At 48.1% G+C, this 22,784-nt stretch overlaps 7 non-coding genes across 7 annotated transcripts; all 7 read right to left on the bottom strand.

Annotated features, from left to right (window-relative positions):
* Nucleotides 1-6,632: 6,632 nt before the first annotated feature.
* Trnav-cac (transfer RNA valine (anticodon CAC)) lies at nucleotides 6,633-6,705 on the bottom strand. The gene has a single exon. It is a non-coding gene; the product is annotated as a tRNA-Val (tRNA).
* Nucleotides 6,706-17,085: 10,380 nt separating this feature from the next.
* Trnav-cac (transfer RNA valine (anticodon CAC)) lies at nucleotides 17,086-17,158 on the bottom strand. Its single transcript has one exon. It is a non-coding gene; the product is annotated as a tRNA-Val (tRNA).
* An 80-nt stretch (nucleotides 17,159-17,238) lies between these two features.
* On the bottom strand, nucleotides 17,239-17,311 carry Trnav-cac (transfer RNA valine (anticodon CAC)). Its single transcript has one exon. It is a non-coding gene; the product is annotated as a tRNA-Val (tRNA).
* Nucleotides 17,312-17,391: 80 nt separating this feature from the next.
* Nucleotides 17,392-17,464, bottom strand: Trnav-cac (transfer RNA valine (anticodon CAC)). The gene has a single exon. It is a non-coding gene; the product is annotated as a tRNA-Val (tRNA).
* A 3,237-nt stretch (nucleotides 17,465-20,701) lies between these two features.
* Trnav-cac (transfer RNA valine (anticodon CAC)) lies at nucleotides 20,702-20,774 on the bottom strand. The gene has a single exon. It is a non-coding gene; the product is annotated as a tRNA-Val (tRNA).
* An 80-nt stretch (nucleotides 20,775-20,854) lies between these two features.
* Nucleotides 20,855-20,928, bottom strand: Trnag-ccc (transfer RNA glycine (anticodon CCC)). Its single transcript has one exon. It is a non-coding gene; the product is annotated as a tRNA-Gly (tRNA).
* Nucleotides 20,929-21,008: 80 nt separating this feature from the next.
* Nucleotides 21,009-21,081, bottom strand: Trnav-uac (transfer RNA valine (anticodon UAC)). Its single transcript has one exon. It is a non-coding gene; the product is annotated as a tRNA-Val (tRNA).
* Nucleotides 21,082-22,784: the final 1,703 nt, after the last annotated feature.

Raw genomic sequence — 22,784 nt, 5'->3', positions numbered from 1 at the left:
CGTAACCAGTCTTGTGGTAGAGTTCTTATCAGCCACGCCATGCACCCGCCAGCGCTCGCGGGCGACGTCCGTGACCTTTCCAAACGGCGCGAAGGCAAGACGCACGTCCTCGTCAGGAACGGTGTGCAGCAGCCAATGCACTTTCAAGCGCACATCCTGGTTGGCGGGGTCAATGACGAGGCATCGGCCCTTTTTGACTGGCAGCTCACCAACGCTGACTATCTTCTTCACGGCTTCGTCGTCTTTGAAGGTCACGGCCCAAACGTGACTCATACGGTAGGCCCCGAGAGCCACCACTTCCGGCAGGAGCGATAACGGGGCGAGCGCATCGCGGAAATCTTCCACCCGGTGTGGGTGGGCCCTGATACCACAATGTAAAAAAAAACGATGTTCAAAACAAAACGCCCTGTTGGCAAACTCGGCAAAACAACTTCATACTCGCTGTCCGAGGTGGAAATCCTGTTAACGCGGCCGCTCTGGGCCGCTGAAGCCGCTCCTACGGAGCTCGTCATCTTATGGTGAATTCCATTGGCAGATTCGGAGCACTTCCGGTAGCAGTTTTTCTGCTCCACGCGGAGCAAGTCTGTTCCATTGGCAGATTGAGAGTGCTCCCTCTATGTTTCATTGGCAGATCTGGAGCAGCTCCGCCGCGAAATCCACTCCACGGAGCAGCTCTCTTTACTCCGCGAAACGCGGCGGATTCGACCGGAAGTCGCAAGCGTCCGGCGCGTGCGCAGAACGTGGCGCACCGCGTGACCGACGCTACGCGCTGCGCGGGCAAGCCCGGGCATGCTCTGTCGCAGCTCGGAAGCAATCATGAGTGGTGCATCGCAGCGTCAGCTCGCGCTTTTACTGCTTGCGGAGAGCGACGATTCTAGCTCGCGGTGTGACTTCTAGCTCGCGGTGCGACACTTGCACGCGGTGTGACTTCCATCGGAACACAGGAAGCAAAAATTCAAAATGGAACTTCTTTTCACGTACACCTCGCGCGCGAGTTCATGCCGAACAGGTTGGGGAAAACAGCGCGAAACGCAAGGAATGCTGGGCGCTTCCGGAAGCGGATGTGCGCTAGCGCCCCCTACCATTTGCTCCGGAGGGAGCGCCTGTGTTCCATTGGCAGATTTCCTTCGGTTACCCTCCGCCGGAGTGGAGTGCTCTGGCGCAGAGTTCGTCGGCCACTCCGAATCTGTCATTGGAATTCACCATTAGGTCCGTCACGCTCGGTGGCCGGAAGCAGAATCCCTACACCACGGGAACCGAGCACGGAGTAGAATATTTCGCTCCCCCTTTTGCTCTGCGCGTATGCGATCGCAATAGAAATAAAAATGAAAAGCTTTGTTCCCGCCCGGGATCGAACCAGGGACCTTGTGCGTGTGAGGCGCACGTGATAACCACGTTTTTTTATTGCCTTTTGCAAAATACAGACAAAATTTCGACACTTCACAATTGGTAAAAGTGCCCACCAGTCTTTGGTGTGCACGAGATTTTAAAACCGCCTAAGGCTCGCAAGCTCGTTTAACACGCTAATCCATTCCGGCTTTTCGTTTTGCGCATCGAACACTTCTTTTATGTAACAGACACTTTCAATAAAATATTCGCGAGTACTTCAAACATTTATGTCAGCGTGTCTAACAGCCATTCGGGTGCGCCACAGGCTGTGCAACCCTAATAACATATACATGTCGTATTGCACTCCTCCTTCATTTTCCGTTGGGAGAAAACGGATGCCATAGGGTGTTATGGGCAAGTCTTTCTTTATAGTTCGCTGCATGACGTCCCAGTCGAAAACGGCGTCCCACAGTCTATGAATACGTGTTCAATTGTCTCTTCCTTGTGGCATAGTAAACAATCCACAGACCAGGGGATAAAAATACCTCTTTCCTGAAGCCACGGTTTAACAGGTAGTGTATTGGAATGCATCTGAAAAAAGAAAGACTTTGCCGATGGCCTGACAGGCATACGTTTTACCCTTTTTAGGACGTTTCCCTCATTCCCCACTCTGAACATCGATCTATACAGCGGCACTGGCAATACCACGTCAATTAGATCTTTATAGAGACGTTTTTTGGGAACGTGGCTGAGGTACTCCATTGAGAAGCGCACCTTCAGAAACCGGAATACCCACATCACTTCTTTCAAAAATTCACTCATAGGGCCACTGTTAAGACTGCTAGATACAATGAATTCATGAAGGGCCGTACCTAGTCTCAGTTGCATCACTCTAACCAGGAAAGGGTCTTTTTGTTCTCTTAAAAAGGCAAAACGACACACTATCTGCTTCAAGAACAGATGCGCCAGTCCAAGCCCTCCTGTTTTGACAGATCGAAATAAGTTTGTTCGACTCGTTCGCTCCCAATTGGATCCCCATACGTACACTGCCGCACCCGATGCAAACGTTGCACGTGAACTCTAGTAATACACAATGCTTGCAATACATAGCACACTTTAGCAACGGCAAACAGGTTGCAGACCGTCGCGCGGGCAAACATCGAAAGACTACGACCACCCCATTTAACTGCTTTTTCTTGCACCTTCATTGTTTCATTTTCCCAGAATTGCCCCGCCTCTTTATAGTGCTCAAGCGGCACCCCGAGATACTTTGTCGGCGCAACGGTCCACTTCACATTCACAAAGATGGGTGGGTGGCTTTGCCACGTTCCATGCCACACCCCTAAACACTTATCAAAGTTTATCACGCTACCAGTCATTTTACAAAACGATAAAGCGTCCTTTACCGCGGTCGCGACACTTTCTTTATCGCTACAAAACAAAGCAATATCATCCGCGTATGTAAGCAGCTTTATTTCCGTTGACTGTAAACGAAAACATACAATACTGTTGTTATAAAGAATCCTTCTGCAGAATGGCTCGAGGTACAACGCAAATAGTAGAGGACTTAAAGGGCATCCCTGGCGCACACTTGAGCGTACGTGAAAGCTCTCACCTACTTCCTTATTTATTATAAGGTTAGCGGTACAATTAGCATGGCACATCTTTACTCCATCGAAGAGCACCGAGCCAACATTTACATACTGAAGAACTGAAAACAGAACGTTATGTGATACACGATCAAACGCCTTTTGTAGATCAAGTTGAAGCAATGCTACATGTTCACCCCACGCATCACAGCATTCCAGAATGGTTCTATCAATGTGAATATTTGCGTAGATTGATCTTCCTTTGATTCCGCACGTCTGATGCTGTCCTACAATTCGTGTTATAACTCGCTGTAACCTCTTTGCCAAGATCTTAGTAAAGATTTTATAATCAACGTTAGTCAGCGCTATTGGGCGGTTAGACCCAACTGACAGCAATGTTTCTGAGTCTTCCGTTATGGGAATGAGTACTATATGCGACCGCCCAAATGACGGGGGTGCATATTTTCGCCTATACTCCTCACTAAATACCAAAAATAAAATGAGGCTCACATCTTTTCTGAAGGCCTTATAGAAAGCCGCTCCCAACCCATCAGGTCCAGGAGACTTCCCCCGAGCTAAATCCTCAATGGTATCTTCAACTTCTTTTTGGCTGATCGGTTCTTCCAGATATTCACGGCCTACGTCATCTAGTTTTGCCATGTTGGCCAGGAACTCGCGTTCGCATTCTTCCGGGACATCATTACTTCTTCGAAATAGTTCGCTATAGTGCTCGAGGAACGCTCTGTGTATTTTAGCTTGTTCGTAGGTGACTTCATTCTTATAACTTATTTTCCGAATTAGGTTTTGCCTTGCGTGAGCCTTTTCGTCTGCAAAGGCTCGCTTTGTGGGCGTTTCACCGAGCCATAGCTTGTCCGCCCTTGCTCGGATCACCGCTCCTCTGTACTTATCTTCGTCGATAAGCTCCAGTTGACTCTTAAGTTCGTTGATCTGCTTTGCGAACGTACCAGGTTTATCTGCCTCTACTCGGTACATAAAGTCCAGTTCTTGTTGTATTTCTTTCTCCTTTTTTCTTTCTTCGTACTTCATTACACTAGCTTTTTCTATTGCACAAATCTTTATTTCTTCTTTAAAAAGCTCCCACAACTCTATCACGTCATCGTGTCTTGCAAATAGCTGTCCGAACTTTTCCTTTACGCACTCAACGAACGATTCATTATGTAGCAGCTTGTCATTAAATAGCCACACTTCCAATTAAAGCGTGAAGCCTCTATGCGAGTCCCAAATGTGACTAACACCAAACAGTGGTCACTGAATGACACATGTTTAACGACATAACTGTGGCATGCTGCTACTAACTGCAATGAAACGTATATCCTATCCAGCCTCGCGTGGCTAGCACGCTGATAGTGTGTAAATACTGGCCTGGTACCATTAGACAACACCTGTCCTATATCTTCTAAATTATGCTCTTGTACCATTGCGATCAAGCGCGAGGCACTCTTTTCTTTTACTGGAACATTTTTGACACGATCAGCTACTGAGCAAACACAATTAAAATCTCCAAGCATAATTATTGGTCTCTAGCACATCAAGCACTGCTTCAGCCGTTCAAAAAACACGTCTCGTTCATTTTCGGCATTAGGGGCATATACGCATATTATTCGCCAACCAGTATCGGACATTGAAAAATCAGTTATAACAAATCCACCACTCTGGCACACAAACACATTCTCAACAACTATTCCTAAACTGTTTCTAATGAAAATAGCACATCCACATGATGTGCCGAGAGCATGAGCAACACAAACATCGTACCTAGCTCGGAAAGGTAGCACCATGCGGTCAGTTGGTTCCTCGCTATTTATTTTTGTTTCTTGCACTGCAACTACGTCTAAGTCGTTTTCCAAGAAAAGGCGACTCAGCTGATACTGCTTCTTTCTAGCATTCAAACCTCGAACATTGATAGTCGCAATGCCTAGTGCTGTGCTCGGATTTATCGCCATATATTAAAATGATATGTACGCCATGGTGCATACCTCGCGAGCAAAGACACAACAAAAAACCCGCAGCTCATTGGCGACAAGCCAACCTGTTCCCGACGTCTGCAATCCTCGAGCTTCGGCTTGGGTCGCGTATCCGAAGGCTTCACTCACTACCCTTTTTCGATCGTTCGTGTGCGTTGTCATAGTCCCAAAGAAGCCACAGAGTGCCAGAGTTCGCGGCTACGTTGGCGGTTTCAGCACCGCTTTTCTGTCTGGTGGAATGTTGGGTTTTGGCTTCAATGATGAACGCCGAGTCACCACCGTTTTCGTTGGCGGTTCCCCAGCGCCAGCGACGTCTTGTCCGTCCGAGTCGTCTGTTGCAGCTTCGCGTCCTAGTTTGCTGACTGCGTCTCTGCTGTCTTCTTCCGTGACGTCCATGCTACTCGTGCACTGACTCGCTGGCTCTGTTGAAGGTTCGCCGGCCTCGGTGCCTACACTGATTTTTGCAGGCACGTGCCTTACGTCGGTCTCTGCAACAACCCACCGGTCTCCTTGTTTTCCATTATCTTGTGGATACGAGGGCGTGTCTACGGGTCGTATCTCCTTTTGATTCACTTGAAGCGTCGTTCCTGCAGCTTCTTCCGCGTCAGCTTCGTCCATGACGAGCTCTGTGACGTCCGTTTTTCCCATTGGGCTTGTTACACTTGCGTATGTCTTCACACACGAGTTCTCGTCATGCCCAAAACGACGGCACCGAGCAAAGCGAGGGACACGGCAGTCGCGCCGTATATGCCCCGCGGTATGACACCGCAAACACACTGGTGCTCTTCCCGGAGCAATTAGCTGTGCCAATTCCCCACCGACACGAAGCTGGTGCGGGAGGTCATCAACCTTGACACCTGCATGAAGCTTGATGCTCACCGTCCGCGTCGTCGTGGTTTTCTCCTGGATGCCATACACTCACCACTTTTCTTTCGCGACGTCCGTTACAGTCCCGAACATTGCAAGTGCAGCACGTACATCTTCATCGGGAACGTTGAACAACAACCAATGCAACTTTAGGCGCAGGTCTTGATTCATCGGGTCCACCACTATACACCGGCGACCTTTCACTTTCATTTCACCTAAAGCCAGGGCTTTCTTGACGCCTTCAGCGTTCTTGAAGGTGATGGCCCTCACATGGCTCATCTGGTACGCCCCTAAGGCTATCACCTCAGGGAGCAGTGCCAGATGGTCCAACGTATCCCGGAATTCTTCAACTCGGTAAGGCCTTGCACGCACGTCAGCATGTAAAAATATGGTATTCAAAACTGTACGACCTGTGGGCAAAGTCGGTAGGATGACCTCGTAATCCTCATGTTCAGCTGAAGTATTCCTGTTACCGCGGCTGTTCATAGCCGCAAACACCGCCCCATCGGAGCACATGATAACCACGTCCGTAGGCTTTCGCGGCCGGAAGTGGAATGCGCACGTGATAACCACTACACCACGGGAACCGAGCACGGAGTAGAGTTGAAGCATAACTATGAGTCGGCCTAGTTGGACCACATTCATTTACTTAAATTTTTGTGCGCAAACAAACAGGGACGAAGAAAAGGAGACACAACGACGAGTTAGAAAGCACACAAGTGTTGTTAGAAAGCGCTCGTCCTTGTGTCTGCTTTTCTTCGTCCCTGATTGTTTGCGCTCAAAAATTTAAGAAAACGAAGTAGTATATTTCGCACCCCCCTTTTCTTCTGCGATCGCAATAGAAATAAAAATGAAAAAGCTTTGTTCCCGCCTGGGATCGAACCGGGGACCTTGTGCGTGTGAGGCGCACGTGATAACCACTACACCACGGGAACCGAGCACGGAGTAGAGTATTTCGCTCCCCCTTTTCTTCTGCGCGTATACGATCGCAATAGAAATAAAAATGAAACAGCTTTGTTCCCGCCCAAACCAGGGACCTTGCGCGTGTGAGGCGCACGTGATAACCACTACACCACGGGAACTTTTTTTTTCTTTATTGCCGTCTTCGACGTACAAAATCAAGGGTTACAAATGATAAAACGTGTCAGCCACACTTTGGCTAGCACAGTACTAAAATCTTTTCAGTGACACCAGTTCATCGAGTACAGACATCCATTGTGGTGGATCAGGCAGTACTTTGTAAGCGTCTCTCACGTAAACAACACTCTCAATGAAGTGTTCTCGCACCGGTATTACAACCAAGTCTGCAGGTTCAAATTTGCATGCGAGTTTTCCACATAGCGCGGAGGCCCAGGACCATAATGAGGTCCTACGGTACTTCCTCTGAGGTATCTATTGGCAAAAAGCGTAGTTCATACGGGTCCAGGGGTAACTGTTTCTTCAGCGTTCTCTGCATAACGTCCCAGTGAAATGCACACAGTGCACACAGTGGTCACCACAAGAAGAAGCGTTTATTGATGACACGGGAACGCATATATGGCCGCGCTTGCGCACAGATGATGATGATATTTGGTGTTTTGTGGCGCAAGGGCCAAGTGTGGCCAAAGAGCGCCAAGACAATGAATGGTATGTTTGCCATGATCAGTGAGTTCCGATGACGGGATGCAATGTGGCTGTAAAGGGGCCTAAGAACAAATCGCGGTATAGAAGCGTAAAACATATATCGAATAGAATTATGGCAGTGACGTGTGGAATGATCTATGGGTAGTGAATGGATGAGAAATGGTCATGGTGCTTAGAGTATTAAGAGTATAAAAGTAGCACGACGCCTACCAGAAGCCTTTGTAGACAAAGACCAGGAGGCACGTGCTTTCTTTAATAAAATACCGCAGCAGCGGCCTCTCCAGAGAGACCGTGCTACAAGTCACCTGGATATATAACACGAAAGTTAGGTATATCCTTTAAAAACGCGATAACGGATTGGTATTTTAAAGAGGTTCATTGCCCAAAAACATACATGGATGCAATGGTAGATTCTGCCGTAACGATAATGAAAAATGTATTTTTCTCTGAGGCTCTAGTTCAGGGCATTGCAGGAGGACGTGAAGTACACTAAGTGGCTCGCCACATTCATCACAGACAGGCGGATGGCCACCGGACAATAAGTATGCGTGTGTACTGTATGTGTGTCCTATTCTGAGTCTGCAAAGTGTAACTTGTGTGCGGCGTGTCTTCGATTCTGGTGGCCAATGAGCGAGTTGAGGCTTTATAGTGTGTAATTTGTTGCTCGTTTCTCTGTCCCACAGACGTTGCCAGTAGGCCCTGACCTTTTTCTTGAGAAAGGGTTTTAGGTCCATTACAGGGACAGCTATGGGTGAAGTGGCAGCGTCTGTATGAGCAGATGTGGCTAGCTTGTCGGCCAACTCATTCCCCTCGATCTCGCGGTGCCCTGGCACCCAGCACAGCACAATTTGTTGCTTGGATGTATACGCGGTGCAAATTATGGAATAAAGAGCTATAATGACGGGGTTTCTGTGCCTACTGAGAGTTTTTAAACATTTCAACACGGATAAAGAGTCAGTAAAGATGATTGCCTTGGGTATGTCTAACCGTTTGATGTGTTTAACCGCCGCCAGGATGGCGTAGGCCTCCGCTGTAAAGATGGTTGTGTTTGGGTGTAGAACTCCGGCAGCCGAAAAGGATGGACCGACCGCCGCGTAAGACACGCCAGTGTGTGACTTTGAAGCGTCAGTAAAATATTCCGGACAAGAGTATTTGTGCTGCAATTCGAGGAAGTGCATACGGATATGTGCGACCGGCGCATGCTTTGTGACCTCAATGAAGGACAGATCACAGTCAATCAGCTGCCACTGCCATGGCGGCAGCTCTACAGGAGGGGGCATGACATCGTGCTCATGGAGCGACACATCCATTTCTTCGGCAAGACTTCTTACTCGCAGTGCGTAGGGCTTTCTCACGGAAGGGCGGTTCAGAAAGGTTTGGGCACTGGACAGATCATTTATACTTGTGTAGGCAGGGTGCGTATTGTTTGAGTTCACTTTTAGGAAATATACAAAGGATAAGTAAGTTCTCTGTAGATGTAGCGACCATTCATTTGATTCGGCATAAAGGCTTTCTACGGGGCTTGTTCTGAACGCACCCGTAGAGAGGCGGATACCCAGATGGTGGACAGGGTCTAACATCTTCAAGGCGCTCGGCGTCGCAGAGTGATATATGATGGAACCGTAGTCTATACGTGATCGAATGAGGCTCTTATATAGATTCAATAGACATCTTGTGTCACTACCCCACGTAGTGCGAGACAACACTTTCAAGATGCTCATTGTCTTCAGGCACTTGTTTCTTAAATACTTTAGATGTGGGATAAACGTTAACTTCGCGTCCAGAATTAGGCCTAGGAATTTGTGTTCAGTTTTTACAGGTAGACCCTCACCCTGTATCTCGATGTTGGGATCAGGGTGCAGAGCTCTCTTCCTGGAGAAGAGGACGCATGTGGACTTTTGTGGGTTAAGCCGAAAACCATTCTCGTCTGCCCACTTAGACAGTTTGTTCAGTCCAAGCTGAACCTGCCGCTCACAGATTGCAAGGTTACATGACGTGAAGCCTATCTGTACATCGTCGACATATACTGAATAAAATATGTTGCGTGGGATGTACAGACGCAGAGAGTTCATTTTTATGATAAAAAGGGTGCAACTAAGCACACCACCCTGTGGTACTCCAGTTTCCTGCACATATGGTCTTGATAGGGCATTACCCACACGAACACGGAATCTGCGGTTGGACAGATAACTTTCAATGATATTCAGCATATTGCCACGTATTCCAAAGTGTGCGAGGTCTCTCAGTATTCCGAACCGCCACGTGGTGTCGTATGCTTTTTCCATATCGAGGAAAACAGACAGGAAGAATTGCTTGTGGACAAAAGCTTCACGAATCTGAGTCTCTAGGCGTATCAGATGGTCAGTGGTGGATCGGCCGTCGCGGAATCCACACTGGTATGGGTCAAGCAGCTTGTTTGATTCTAGGAAATGTATCAGACGGCGGTTTATCATCTTCTCAAAGACTTTGCAGATGCAGCTTGTTAGAGCTATGGGCCGATAACTCGATACGGACGATGGATCCTTGCCCTGCTTCAGGATAGGGATTACTATGGCCTCTTTCCAGGCAGAGGGGATCTCGCCGGAGGTCCATATAGAGTTGTACAGGCAGAGAAGGGTTTTCTTTGTTTCAGAGGACAGGTTTTTCAACATTTCGTAGAGTATGCGGTCGGGGCCTGGGGTAGATTGTTTGCAACAGGTCAGTGATGCTTGCAGCTCTGCTAGGGAGAAAGGTAGGTTATATGGCTCGTTCCCAGCGCTCTTTCGGTCTAGTTTTTGTTTTTCTATTGCTGCTTTGTATTTTGTGAATGCTGGAGAATAGTGTGATGAACTGGACACATGTTCAAAATGTGCACCCAAATGGTTCGCTTGGTCCTCCAGGCTATCTCCCTGCGTATGTACCAGGGGAGGAGGATGTGTTTGTCGTCCTCTTACTCTATTGACCCTGTTCCAAACCTTAGCCTCATCCGTGTATGAATTGATGCTTGATAAGAATGTTTGCCAGCTGTCTCTCCTGGCTTGTCTGCGCGTTCTCCTACCTTGGGATTTGGTTTTCTTAAAATTGAAAAGGTTTTCAGCAGTAGGAGAATCGCGAAGCTGCCTCCATGCTTTGTTCTGCTGCCTACGCGCGTTCCGGCATTGTTCATTCCACCATGGAACACGGCGTTTGCTAGAAAGTCCACTTGTTTGGGGGATACATTTAGAAGCTGCATCAATTATGAAGTTAGAAAAATACTCGACGGCACCATCAATTTCGAGCGAAGACATGTCAGCCCACGAGATCGTACTGGTAAGTGTTTGGTATTTCTCCCAGTCCGCTGCATCGACCTTCCACCGGGGAGCATGTGGTGGAGATTCGTGTTGTCTTGTTGCTCTCAGCAGTATTGGGAAATGGTCGCTCCCGTAAGGGTTTTTTATAACTTCCCATTCAAGTTCGGGTAATATGGATGGAGAAGCTATGCTGAGATCTATAGAAGAAAAAGTTTTGTTTGCAAGACAATAATATGTAGGTTCTTTTTTGTTTAGCAGACATGCACCGGATGAGAAAAGAAAGCCTTCAATTAGACGGCCTCGAGCATCGATGCGAGAGTCGCCCCACAGTCCGCTGTGTGCATTGAGATCCCCAAGAACAAGATAAGGTTCTGGCAATTCGTCTATTAGGGACTGGAATTCATGTTTGTGTAAGTGGTAATGTGGGGGTATGTAAAGCGAGCAAATGGTGACGAGTTTGTTTAAGAGAACAAGTCGAGCTGCCACTGCTTCGAGGGGCGTTTGCAGCGGTAAACGCTGACACGCTATGCTTTTCTGAATTATAATGGCAACACCGCCTGAAGATGCAAGAGCATCATCGCGGTCTTTACGAAACGTAACATACTGTCGAAGAAAGTTAGCGTGTTCCGATTTTAAGTGAGTTTCCTGTACACACAGCACTTTTGGATTGTGTTCGTGGAGAAGTTCTTGCACATCATCGAGGTTCCTAAGAATGCCTCGGACGTTCCACTGTATGATTTGTATATCCATACTGAAAGTAAAATTGGTGCTGTGTGTACAAAAAAAGGAAGTTTTGCCTTAGATTACAGAACCTTTTCCAGGCCCTGTAACGCGGGATTTGTTCTTTCTGAAGCGGTCGAGGGAGCCTCGCCGCTCCTTAGGCGCTTGATGCGCCGTCGGGATGGGTGTAGTGTCCATTGCCTCATGTGAGGCGCTGGACACACGCTCTTGCGAGCGAGAAATTTCGCGAGAAAGTCTCGCCGCGAAGGACGAGACCTTTGTGCCCACCAGCCCGGAGGTCGATGGGGCAGCCTTTGGGCCTGAGCTGCGCCGGCTGTTGCCAGCGGCAGCAGGGGCCGGAGAGGATGAGGCAGCCTTGACTGCACCCACCGTGGGCGCTGCTGGCGGTCCTGCCGGTTCGCTACGCGAAGCGCAGGATGCCTCCTTGGACTGTTGTGGTGCCGGTAACCCTAGGGTAACCGGGCTTGTTTGCTGGTTGGGTGGGGTAGGCTTAGCTCCTTCCACCCCGGGGGCAGGGGCCAGAAGCGACAGCTCGCTGTGTGCGGGCTGGGCAGGTGGCAGTGGCCGCTGCGACGCTGCCCCCCGACGCGCCGCATCAGCATAAGATGTGTTGTGGAAAAGTGAGCACCTCTTACGGGCTTCCTTGAAAGAAATATTTTCTTTGACTTTTAGGGTGATTATGTCCTTTTCTTTTTTCCAGTTTGGACAGGAACGTGAGTAGGATGCGTGGTCACCACTGCAGTTCACACAGTGAGGAGTGCCAGTACAGTTGTCGGAGGAGTGGCCCTGTACTCCACACCTTGCACAAGTTATTTGACCACGACAGCTCTGTGAGCCATGGCCAAATCTTTGGCATTGGAAGCACCGTCTAGGGTTAGGGACATATGGTCGAACAGTTAACCTAATGTATCCTGTTTCGATGGTTTCAGGCAGAACGCTAGATCCAAATGTGAGGACAAGATGTTTGGTGGGGATTTCTTTGTTGTCCCGTCTGATGATGATACGTTTTACATTGGTGACATTTTGATCTTTCCACCCTTCCAGGAGTTCTGCTTCTGATAATTCTAGGAGGTCTGCTTCTGATACGACTCCACGTGAGCTATTCATTGATCGGTGTGGTGATACAGTAATTGGTATGTTGCCGAAAGTCACAAGGTTGCCGAGTTTCTCGTACTGTTGTTTCTGAGGGACCTCAAGAAGAAGGTCTCCGCTAGCCATTTTGATGACTTTGTAACCTGAGCCTAAAGCTTCCGTCAAAGATTTCGCAACTATGAATGGAGAAATGGATCTGGCCGGTTTTGAAGCATTTTCACTGTGTACAACATGGTATTTCGGATAGATTTCTTTTGGTCGGTTGGAATACAGGCTAAGTTCATCGGTGCGTCCCCTCTTTAGAGGGTGACGATCAAGTAGGCGGGGAAATGCTGGTGTTCCCATAACGGTTTGTTTTATTTCGGCGGCAATGGCGGCCACCCACCACGGAGCCCAACTAGGGGACGCTGCAGTGCTTAACGCGTAAGGCTGCAGGCGCCAACCGTACATTGCCACTATAACCTAATATATTGTACCCAAGGGAGGGCACATACACAAGGTTAACCCAAGCCGCCTATGAAAATTAGGAATTGACAGAAGAGAAGAGATGATAGGATAGTTAAAGAAAGGAGACAGGAAAGCAAAAGGTTGGAGAGGGGGATAGGAAAAGGCGACCACCGATTTCCCCCGGGTGGGTCAGTCCGGGAGTGCCGTCTACGTGAAGCCGAGGCCAAAGGGGTGTGTTGCCTCTGCTGAGGGGCCTTAAAGGTCCAAACACTCAGCGTTGGCTCAACCCCCAGGATCCCCTTTTCCCCGGACACGGCTAAGCCGCGCACGGTTAGACGCGGGAGGGTCCAACCCTCGTGTGCTCGGGTACGTGGTGGCGCAACTCACCAAACGCCTGCTTGCGCAGACGCCCCTGCGGGGGCGCTTGCGCACAGCGTTGCTCTGCTTATTCGCCCAGTGTTGCTGCCTTGGCTGGCCGTTGCAGCCACTGTGACACTTTCTTGATCATTACAAAAGATCGCGATATCACCTGCGTAACCAAGCACTTTGACTTCCGCGGTCATCAAGCGGAAACCACGAACTCGTTCATTCTGAAGCATTTTTTGACAAAGTCGGTTCTAAATAGATAGCGAAGAGTAATGCTGACGCGGGACATCCTTGTTTGACACTTGATAAGACCGGAAAGCTTTTGCTGAGTTGCTTATTGACTACAATCCTCGTAGTGCATCCTGTGTACGCCATTCTTACCCCCTCCAAAACCACAGATCCCACTTTTACGTAGTCGAGAATGCACAGAAGTATCTCGTGAGTCACGCGGTCAAATGCCTTCTCGAGATCTATTTGTAGCATCGTTACCCTACTCTCAAATCATCACAGCATTCCAAAATACTCCTTGCAATGTTAATATTCGTCGTTATAGATCTTCCTTTCGATGCCGCAGGTTTGATGGGGTCCTACTATTTCTTTAATAACAGTTTGAAGTCGCCTGGCTAAAACACCCACGAAAAGTTTGTAATCAACATTCGCTAAGGTTATCGGGCGATATGAGTTGTTTTCTGGGATCGTCAGTTTTCGGAATCAACACAATGTGCGACCTCCTGAAGGATGCTGGTAATTCTTTCTTTTCGTAAGCCTCATGTAAAACAGCGCATAAGGCTTCTGCCACAGCGCTTTTATGTTTCTTATATAATGCTGCGCTTAGGCCATCTGGACCAGGTGTCCCCCTTTCCAGGTGTCAATTTTTCAATCGATGTTTCAATTTCTTTGACAGTGAGAGGTGCCTCTAAATTTCCTTTTAGATCGTCACCGAGTTGCTGCATAAGTGTTAAGAATTCATCCCTGAATGTGCCGCTGCCCTCTTTCATGCTTCCTAACAATTCGCGATAATGATCCACAAACGCATGTTCAATCATCAATTTATCGCTTGTGACGACGGTTTGATATTCTGTCGCCTTATTTCGTTTTTAGTTGCGTAGCTCCTTTCGTCTGCCAGTGCACGTTTCGTGGGCATCTCGCCACACCAAAGCTTCTCGGCGCGTGCGCGCACCACAGCTCCCTTATATCTCTCTGCGTCTATAGTCTCCAACTTTCGTTTAACGTCTTTAATTTCTTTACTACGCATGCCCGGTGGCACGAATTCTCGACAGAGTAAAAAATCTAACCGACACTGCAACTGTTTTCTTCTTTCCTTTGGCTATGTTTTATACAAGATGCCCTTTCAATCGCCCATCAATTTTTACCTTTTCTTTAAAACACTCCCATGTATAAATTAAACTTCCGGTGCTACACTTGAGTAATTTGTCTAATTCAATGTTAACGTTCTCCACAAACGTGTCGTCATCAAGTAGCTTGTCGTTCAACTTCCATAGGTCCCAATTGAATCTCTGCTTTTCTTTTTTATTGATGGTAAACATAACTAAGCTATGGTCGCTGAAAGAAACATGCATAACACTGTAGTCTCAGCACAAGGGAAGTAATGCTGTAGACACGTAGGCTCTGTCAAGCCTCGCCTGACTTACCATCCACACACATTACCATCCATGCTGGTAATGTGTGTACCGAGTACTCTGAGACAGCACACATCCTACGTCATCCAACTCTCGTACGTGAACTATTGCATTCAAAAACAAGGCACTACAATCGCGCACCGGCACTTTGCTTGCCCTATCTTCGGGAGTGCAAACACAGTTGAAATCTCCAAGAAAAATAATTGTCCTATCACACGAAAGGTGCACTTCAAGGTTTTCGAAAAACGTTTTGCGCTCTTGCTCTCTATTTGGTGCATAAACACAAACAACGCGCCAACTCACGCTAGAAAAAGAAAAATCGCACACAATTAATCGTCCTAAAGTATCATTATATAAACACTCTACAGCAATACCAATTGAATTCTTCAAAAGAAATAAGCAACCACCGGATGTACCATGAGAATGGCTGACACATACACTGTAGCGGTCGCGGAAAGGCGAAACCATGCGGTCTGTCTGCTCTTGGGACTCAACTTTCGTTTCCTGTACGGCGGCAATATCAACTTCATTCTCGAGAAACAAGCGGCGCAACTGATACTGCCGCCTCCTAGACCCCAGCCCTCGAATGTTAAGCGTTGCTACGCGTAAGGCTGTTTCTAATTTATAGGGCATGATGTCGTTATGAGCAGGGCTACCATATGGTTTCTACCTCACGCAAATGCTCGCCAGAAAGCACGAAAATCGCACGACCTAAATCGGTGAATGTGGGTGTCTCAGCCATTCTCGTGTTTTTCATCGCGGCTCCCATGCAACACTGACATTTGCCTCTTACGCATTAATGTCCTTCCGAGAACAGTCTCACCTACCCAGGTGGTGTAGACTGCAGAGGCGGCTTGGCCTCTGCCCGTGGACTGGCCGGAATTGTCGGCCGCGGTTTGAAAGATGGACGCCTGTTCCCTGCTGCCTTCGTCGGTGGTGCCCCACCACCACCGCTATCGGGAGTACTTGTCTCGTCTCTACCTTCATCCCAAGGGCGCTTGCCGGCCAGGCCGCCGGCTGCGCTCTCGCTCTGGTCCATATTGTCCTGTCCGGCGGTAGCATCCGGTTCCTTGCCGGAAGGTTCAGACGATTCTGGCCTCTCTGAGGCTGTTGCAATCCCTGGTTGCGGCTCCAACGGCTGGTCAGCGGGCTGTAGCCCCGTTGTCGCGTTCGGCCCACTTACTTGGCCAGGTCTGTCGTCGCTAGCGCTCCGTCGCCCGAACTTCCTGCGTCTTCAGCGTCACGCTCGTCCATAAGCAGCTCGGACGAGTCATCACCACCCACGGGCCCGGTGACGCTGGCATAGGAGAGCGTGCAGTCGTGCTCCTCATGGCCGAACCTCCGGCAGCCCCCGCGACGCGGCACACGGCAGTCACGACGAATGTGCCCCTTTCCTCGGCAGCGTAGACAAATGGGCGCTCTTCCCGGCACAACAACAAGGGCTTGCTCGCCGCTTACGTTCACTTGATGAGGCAGGGCATCAATTTTAAGGCCCACCTTCAACCTGAGGGTCACCAGACGGGTCGTCGAGCCTTTGTCGGTCACGCCGTGTACCCGCCAACGCTCTCTGCTGATTTCAGTCACTTGCCCGTACACTGCAAACGCACGTCGCAAATATTCGTCAAGTACATTGTGAAGCAGCCAATGTACCTTCATCCGCGCGTCTTGGATTGCCGGGTCGATGACGAGGCAGCGGCAGTTTTTGACCTTGATGTCTCCTAGGGCCAGGATCCTTTTCACTGCATCCATATTCTTGAACGTCACCGCCCACACATGGCTCATACGATACGCCCCCAAGGCAACAACCTCGGGGAGCAGCGTCAGGCGCGCCAGCGTGTCGCGAGTCTTCCACCCGATATGGCCGGGAACGGACGTCCGCATGTAAAAAAACAGTATTCAAACCAACTCGTCCTGTCGGCAGTACAACTTCGTAATCGTTTTCAACGTCAAAAGACCTGTTACCGCGGCCGAAACGTGCCGCTGTAGCCACCCCTAAAGGGCCTGCCATCCTGCGGTCGCTCAGCTCGGCTGCCGGAAGCAGAATCCACCACGGGAACCGAGCACGGAGTAGAGCATTTCGCTCCCCCTTTTCTTCTGCGCGTATACGATCGCAATAGAAATAAAAATGAAAAAGCTTTGTTCCCGCCCTGGATCGAACCGGGGACCTTGCGCGTGTGAGGCGCTCGTGATAACCACTACACCACGGGAACCGAGCACGGAGTAGAGTATTTCGCTCCCCCTTTTCTTCTGCGCGTATACAATCGCAATAGAAATAAAAATGAAAAAGCTTTGTTCCCGCCCGGGATCGAACCGGGGACCTTGCGCGTGTGAGGCGCACGTGATAACCACTACACCACGGGAACCGAGCACGGAGTAGAGTATTTCGCTCCCCCTTTTCTTCTGCACGTATACGATCGCAATAGAAATAAAGATTAAAAAGCTTTGTTCCCGCCCGGGATCGAACCAGGGACCTTGCGCGTGTGAGGCGCACGTGATAATCACTACACCACGGCAACCTTTTTTTTTTATTATTACCGGTAAGCAGCGCTACATAGGAATACCAACATAACTAACATATGCACAAACGCAGATGGACTTCTCATCTGTTAAGTATAAATAATAAGCACATGCAGCCTGTCATATTGTAACACGCTTTGTTCAGAATTCTTTAAGATTGGCCAGGGGTTCCATCCTGGCCATCCAAGGTGGAGGACACTCTTGTGTTGCAACTACATCAAGAAAACATCTTGTTTGTTCCCGGAAATACACACGGGCTGGTCTTCTATCGGGATCGCAATAGAAGCCTGCAATGCGGGAGCGCCATATACAGTAGAGGCCAGTCAGCATAATCTGATCAAAAGGTGTTCCGTCATCGTCATCTATCGGCAAAAATCTGATGCCATGTGGGTCAAGAGGAAATTCTTTCTTTATTGTGCGCTGTAAAACATCCCAGAAGTATACTCCTTCCCAGCAGTGTAAGAAAACATGGTCTATGGTTTCAGGTTGTTTGCAAATTATACATTGTGAGCCCCATGGCATGTAAAAGCCTCTTTCTTCTAGGAACATTGCAACAGAAAGTGTACATGTGTGTAGTTTGAAAAAGAAACGTTTCATACCTGGCGGTCCCTGCATTCGTTTGACGCGTTTAAAAACATTCTGGCCTGCGCCTCGACTGTATATGGCTCTGTACAGAGGCGGGGGAAAAAGGCTGTCCATTATATCATTGCGCAGCTTTTTCCTTGAGACCTTAAACAAATATTCTTTGGAATACCGTACAGCAAGGAAACGAACACTGAATACAATTTCCCTGTAGAAACCAAACACTGCCGCCGGCACACCTTGGGAGCATACAATCAACTCTGGCAACATGTGCGCGAGTCTAACTCTACAGACTGTTTGCAAAAAAGGATCATCGTTATTCCGAAAGAAAATAAAACGTCCAACTAGTTGCCTAACAAACAGGTGGGCCAGCCCTAATCCTCCATCTTTCACCCGTCTGAACAAATTGTTGCGACATCATCTCTCCCATCCGGAACCCCACACAAACACGGCAAAAACTCTGTGGAATTTCTGCACATTGGCCCTGTTACAGAAAATGAATTGCATGACATACCATAGCTTAGCGACGAAAAACAAGTTGCATACAGTAGCCCTGCCAAATACTGAAATGTATTTGGCTTTCCACGCCTCAGCCTTCTATTTAGCACTTTTAAGCTGGCCCTGCCAGTATTCGTCACTCTGTTTGTAAGCTTCGAGTGGTGCGCTAAGTACCTTACCGGCGTTGTTGACCACTTGACATTCGTAAATATAGCAGGAGCCTCAGGCCATTCTCCATGCCAAATACCGAGGCACTTGCTCCAGTTTACTCTACCACCAGTGATTTCACCGAAGTTTTTCACAACATTTATCGTCTGTAAAATGCTCTCCTTGTCTTTGCAACACACGGCTACGTCGTCAGCATAGGCCAGGCGTTTGACTTCTGACGCTTGCATCGTAAACCCATGAATACATTTGTTCTCCATGACTGCCAAACACAAACTCTCTAGATAAATAGAGAAGAAAAGTGGGCTGGCTGGGCAGCCTTGGCGCACGGAACGTTGAATGCTGATGGGGGCCCCCAATGTCTTGTTAATTATAAGCTTAGTAGTGCCGTTCCGGTACGCCATGGCTACCCCGTCAGTAATTATGGACCCGACATTTATATGCTTAAGAATAGCAAATAAAATACTGTGAGCAACAAAGTCAAAAGCTTTCTCCAAATCAAGTTGAAGAATCGCAACTCGCGCCCTTAAGGCGTCACAACATTCCAAAATCGATATCATTATGTGTACGTTCGTGTTAATGCTTCGTCCTTTGATTCCGCATGTTTGGTGCCGACCTACTATGGTTTCTATTACTGTTTGTAACCTGTCTGCGATTATCTTCTTGAATATTTTCTAATCACTGTTGGTAAGTGATATTGGTCTGTACGACGTTACATATTTCAGTTTCGCAGGCTGGTCAGTCTTAGGGATAAGTACAGTGTGCGCTTGCCCGAAAGAATGTGGCAATGCGTTTACTCCATACGCTTCGTTAAACACGTCAGCGAGTAGAGGCGATAGATCTGATTTAAAGTGTTTATAAAAAGCGACACAAAGGCCATCCGGACCGGGTGATTTTCCGGCTTTTAAATCTTCAATTGCTTTTTCAACTTCATGAGTTGATATCGGTGCCTCGAGCCTGTTCTTCGTCTCGTCGCTGAGTTGCGGCATACGCCTCAAAAACGCAGCTCTAAAGACGTCTACGTGAACAGTTCTCGATGAAAAAAGTTCTTCGAAGTGCTCGAAAAAAGCTTGTGCTATGTCCTCACCGTCGGTTATTTCATTCTTATCTACTTCAATTATGTCTATAGGATTGCGCCGCGCATGCGTTTTCTCCAGACCAAGCGCGCCTTTAGTTGGCGTCTCATCTGGTGTCAGTGCCTCTGCCCTTGCGCGTATAATCGCTCCTCGATATCGCTCTTCATCGCATAGCTCCAATTTCGCTTTGATGCTGCGTAAATCGTCTTTGTATCCGCCCGGCTGGCTGCACTCTAAGGCCGTTAATTTTTCCAAAACTGCCCTTAGATCTTTCTATTTAGCTCTTTCTTCGTACTTTATTTTACAGGAACGGTCGATGGCTGTTAACTTAATTCGTTGTTTAAAAATTTTCCATTTTTCAGTGATTTGCGCCACTTTGTTGTTTTTACTTCCTTCAAATGTTCCTGTACATTGCTTAGAAAATACTCGTCCTTTAACAATTTGGAATTCATTTTCCACATTTCCCACGTGAAAGTGTTGCCTTTTCCTTTGCGTCCAACGCATGTCTTGACCAAACAGAGGCATGACATCGTAGCTCCGACATAAGGGTATAACATCTAGTGTCACTTATATCCTGTCTAGACGAGCGTGACTATTCCCTTGTAAGTGCGTGTATTGAACCTGGCGTGTTCCGACTCGGCAATCAGCCACGTCGTCCAAGTCACACTCGGCTAATAATTCACTGAGGACATGACAGCTCTTATCACTTGTTCGCTTGCCTGTTGTATCTCGATCGCTGAGTACACAGTTAAAATCTCCCATAATAATTACTTTTCTATACATGCGTATATGCCCCTTTAGCGAGGAAAAAAACTTCTTGCGACACCACGGGAACCGAGCACGGAGTAGAGTATTTCGCTCCCCCTTTTCTTCTGCGCGTATACAATCGCAATAGAAATAAAAATGAAAAAGCTTTGTTCCCGCCCGGGATCGAACCGGGGACCTTGCGCGTGTGAGGCGCACGTGATAACCACTACACCACGGGAACCGAGCACGGAGTAGAGTATTTCGCTCCCCCTTTTCTTCTGGGCGTATACGATCGCAATAGAAATTAAAATTAAAAACCTTTGTTGCCGCCCGGGATCGAACCGGGGACCTTGCGCGTGGGAGGCGCACGTGATAGACCACTACACCAAGGGAACCGAGCACGGAGTAGAGTATTTCGCTCCCCCTTTTCTTCTGCGCGTATACGATCGCAATAGAAATAAAAATGAAAAAGCTTTGTTCCCGCCCGGGATCGAACTGGGGACCTTGCGCGTGTAAGGCGCACGTGATAACCACTACACCACGGGAACCGATTTTTTTTTATTGCCGGTCTTTGACAGTTTACAGAGCACACACTAGAGAACAATAGCACGAAAATAACTACAAAACATATTGAAAAACAGAAAAGCCACCTGTCCTACATGGACTGGGGTTGTCTAACTAAAATTCTTTTAAAGCTGTCAAAGGTTCTAACCTCGACAGCCAATCGGGTACACAATCTTGTGTTTTCTTTATTGCAATAAAGCGAGACATACTCTCTCGAAAATAAATGTGTGCAGGCCTAGCGTCTGGGTCGCAATGGTACCCAGCCATCCTCGCCCGCCATAAACAGTGGAGGCCCTGGAGCATTATTAAATCGTATGGAACTCCGTCCGCATTGTTTATCGCTAGGTACCTTATCCCATGCGGACTCAATGGAAAATCCTTCTTCATTGTCCGTTTTAGGACGTCCCAGAAGTAGACACCTACCGAGCAATGCAAGAACACATGATCTATGGTTTCAGGTTGCTTGCAGATCAAGCAATATGAGCCCCATGGTACAAGGAAGCCACGTTCTTCCATGAATGTTTTCACTGACAGTGTTCCTAAGTGTAGCCTAAAAAAGAATGTTTTTACCCCAGTAGGCACCTCCATTCTTTTCACCCGTTTAAGGACATCCTGTCCTGGTCCTCCACTGTATACCGCTCTGTACAATGGCACTGGGAATACAATATCGCATACATCTCTATATAACGTCTTTCTTTTCACGCCAGATAAATAATCGAAAGAAAAACACACAGAAAGAAAGCGCACACTATCAACAACTTCTTTTAGATAGCCGCGAATCATTCCTGGCATACTGTTGGTACTAACAATGAGTGCCGGCAAAGCGGCTCTTAACCTGAGCTGTAATACCGTACGCAGAAATGGATCGCGCACATCCCGAAAAAACAAAAATCTATTGACAAGCTGTCATACAAAAAGATGGGCCAAGCCCAGCCCCCCTTCCTTCACCCGCCTGAACAGGTTTGTTCGGCTACATCTTTCCCAGTTGGAGTCCCAGATAAAAACGGCGAATACTCTGTACAACCTTTGCACGTTTACCCTTGAACAAAACAACGTCTGCATGACGTACCACAACTTCGTAATGAAAAACATATTACATACAGTTGCCCTTGCGAAAATGGACAGGTTGATGCTTTTCCACCTGTCTGCTTTTTCTCTTGTTTCTTTTATTTGGTTCGTCCACTATCCCTCGCTATGTTTGTAACTGTCCATGGGAACACCGAGATACTTGGTAGGGATTTTCACCCAGTTCACATTCGCCTAGTTGTCCGGGGCCGAAGACCACTCTCCGTGCCACAAACCGAGGGACTTACCCCAGTTCACTTTACTGCCCGTCACATCACAATACTGCTTCACAACGCGTATCGTTTCTGTTTCACTTTCTGTGTTTGTACAACACACGGCTATATCATCTGCATATGCCAGGAGCTTGACTTCTGTGGCTGCCAAGCTATAACCTCGTATTTGCTCGTTCTCAATTATTGCCAAACACATCGTTTCTGTGTAAATTGCAAATGAAAGAGGACTGAGGGGGCAGCCTTGACGCACAGAACGCATGACGTTAATGGGGGCCCCCAATGATTTATTCACAATTAAGCGTGTTGTGCAGTTCTGATACGCCAACGCCACTCCCTCAGTGATGATGGCACCTACATTAACGTGATCCAGAATGGCAAACAAAATATCA

This window comes from Dermacentor silvarum, chromosome 1, assembly GCF_013339745.2.
Source record: "Dermacentor silvarum isolate Dsil-2018 chromosome 1, BIME_Dsil_1.4, whole genome shotgun sequence".
Classification (NCBI taxonomy): Eukaryota; Metazoa; Arthropoda; class Arachnida; order Ixodida; family Ixodidae; genus Dermacentor; species Dermacentor silvarum.
Note: the sequence above shows the minus strand (reverse complement) of the source record. Positions and strands in the feature narration are given on the sequence as shown.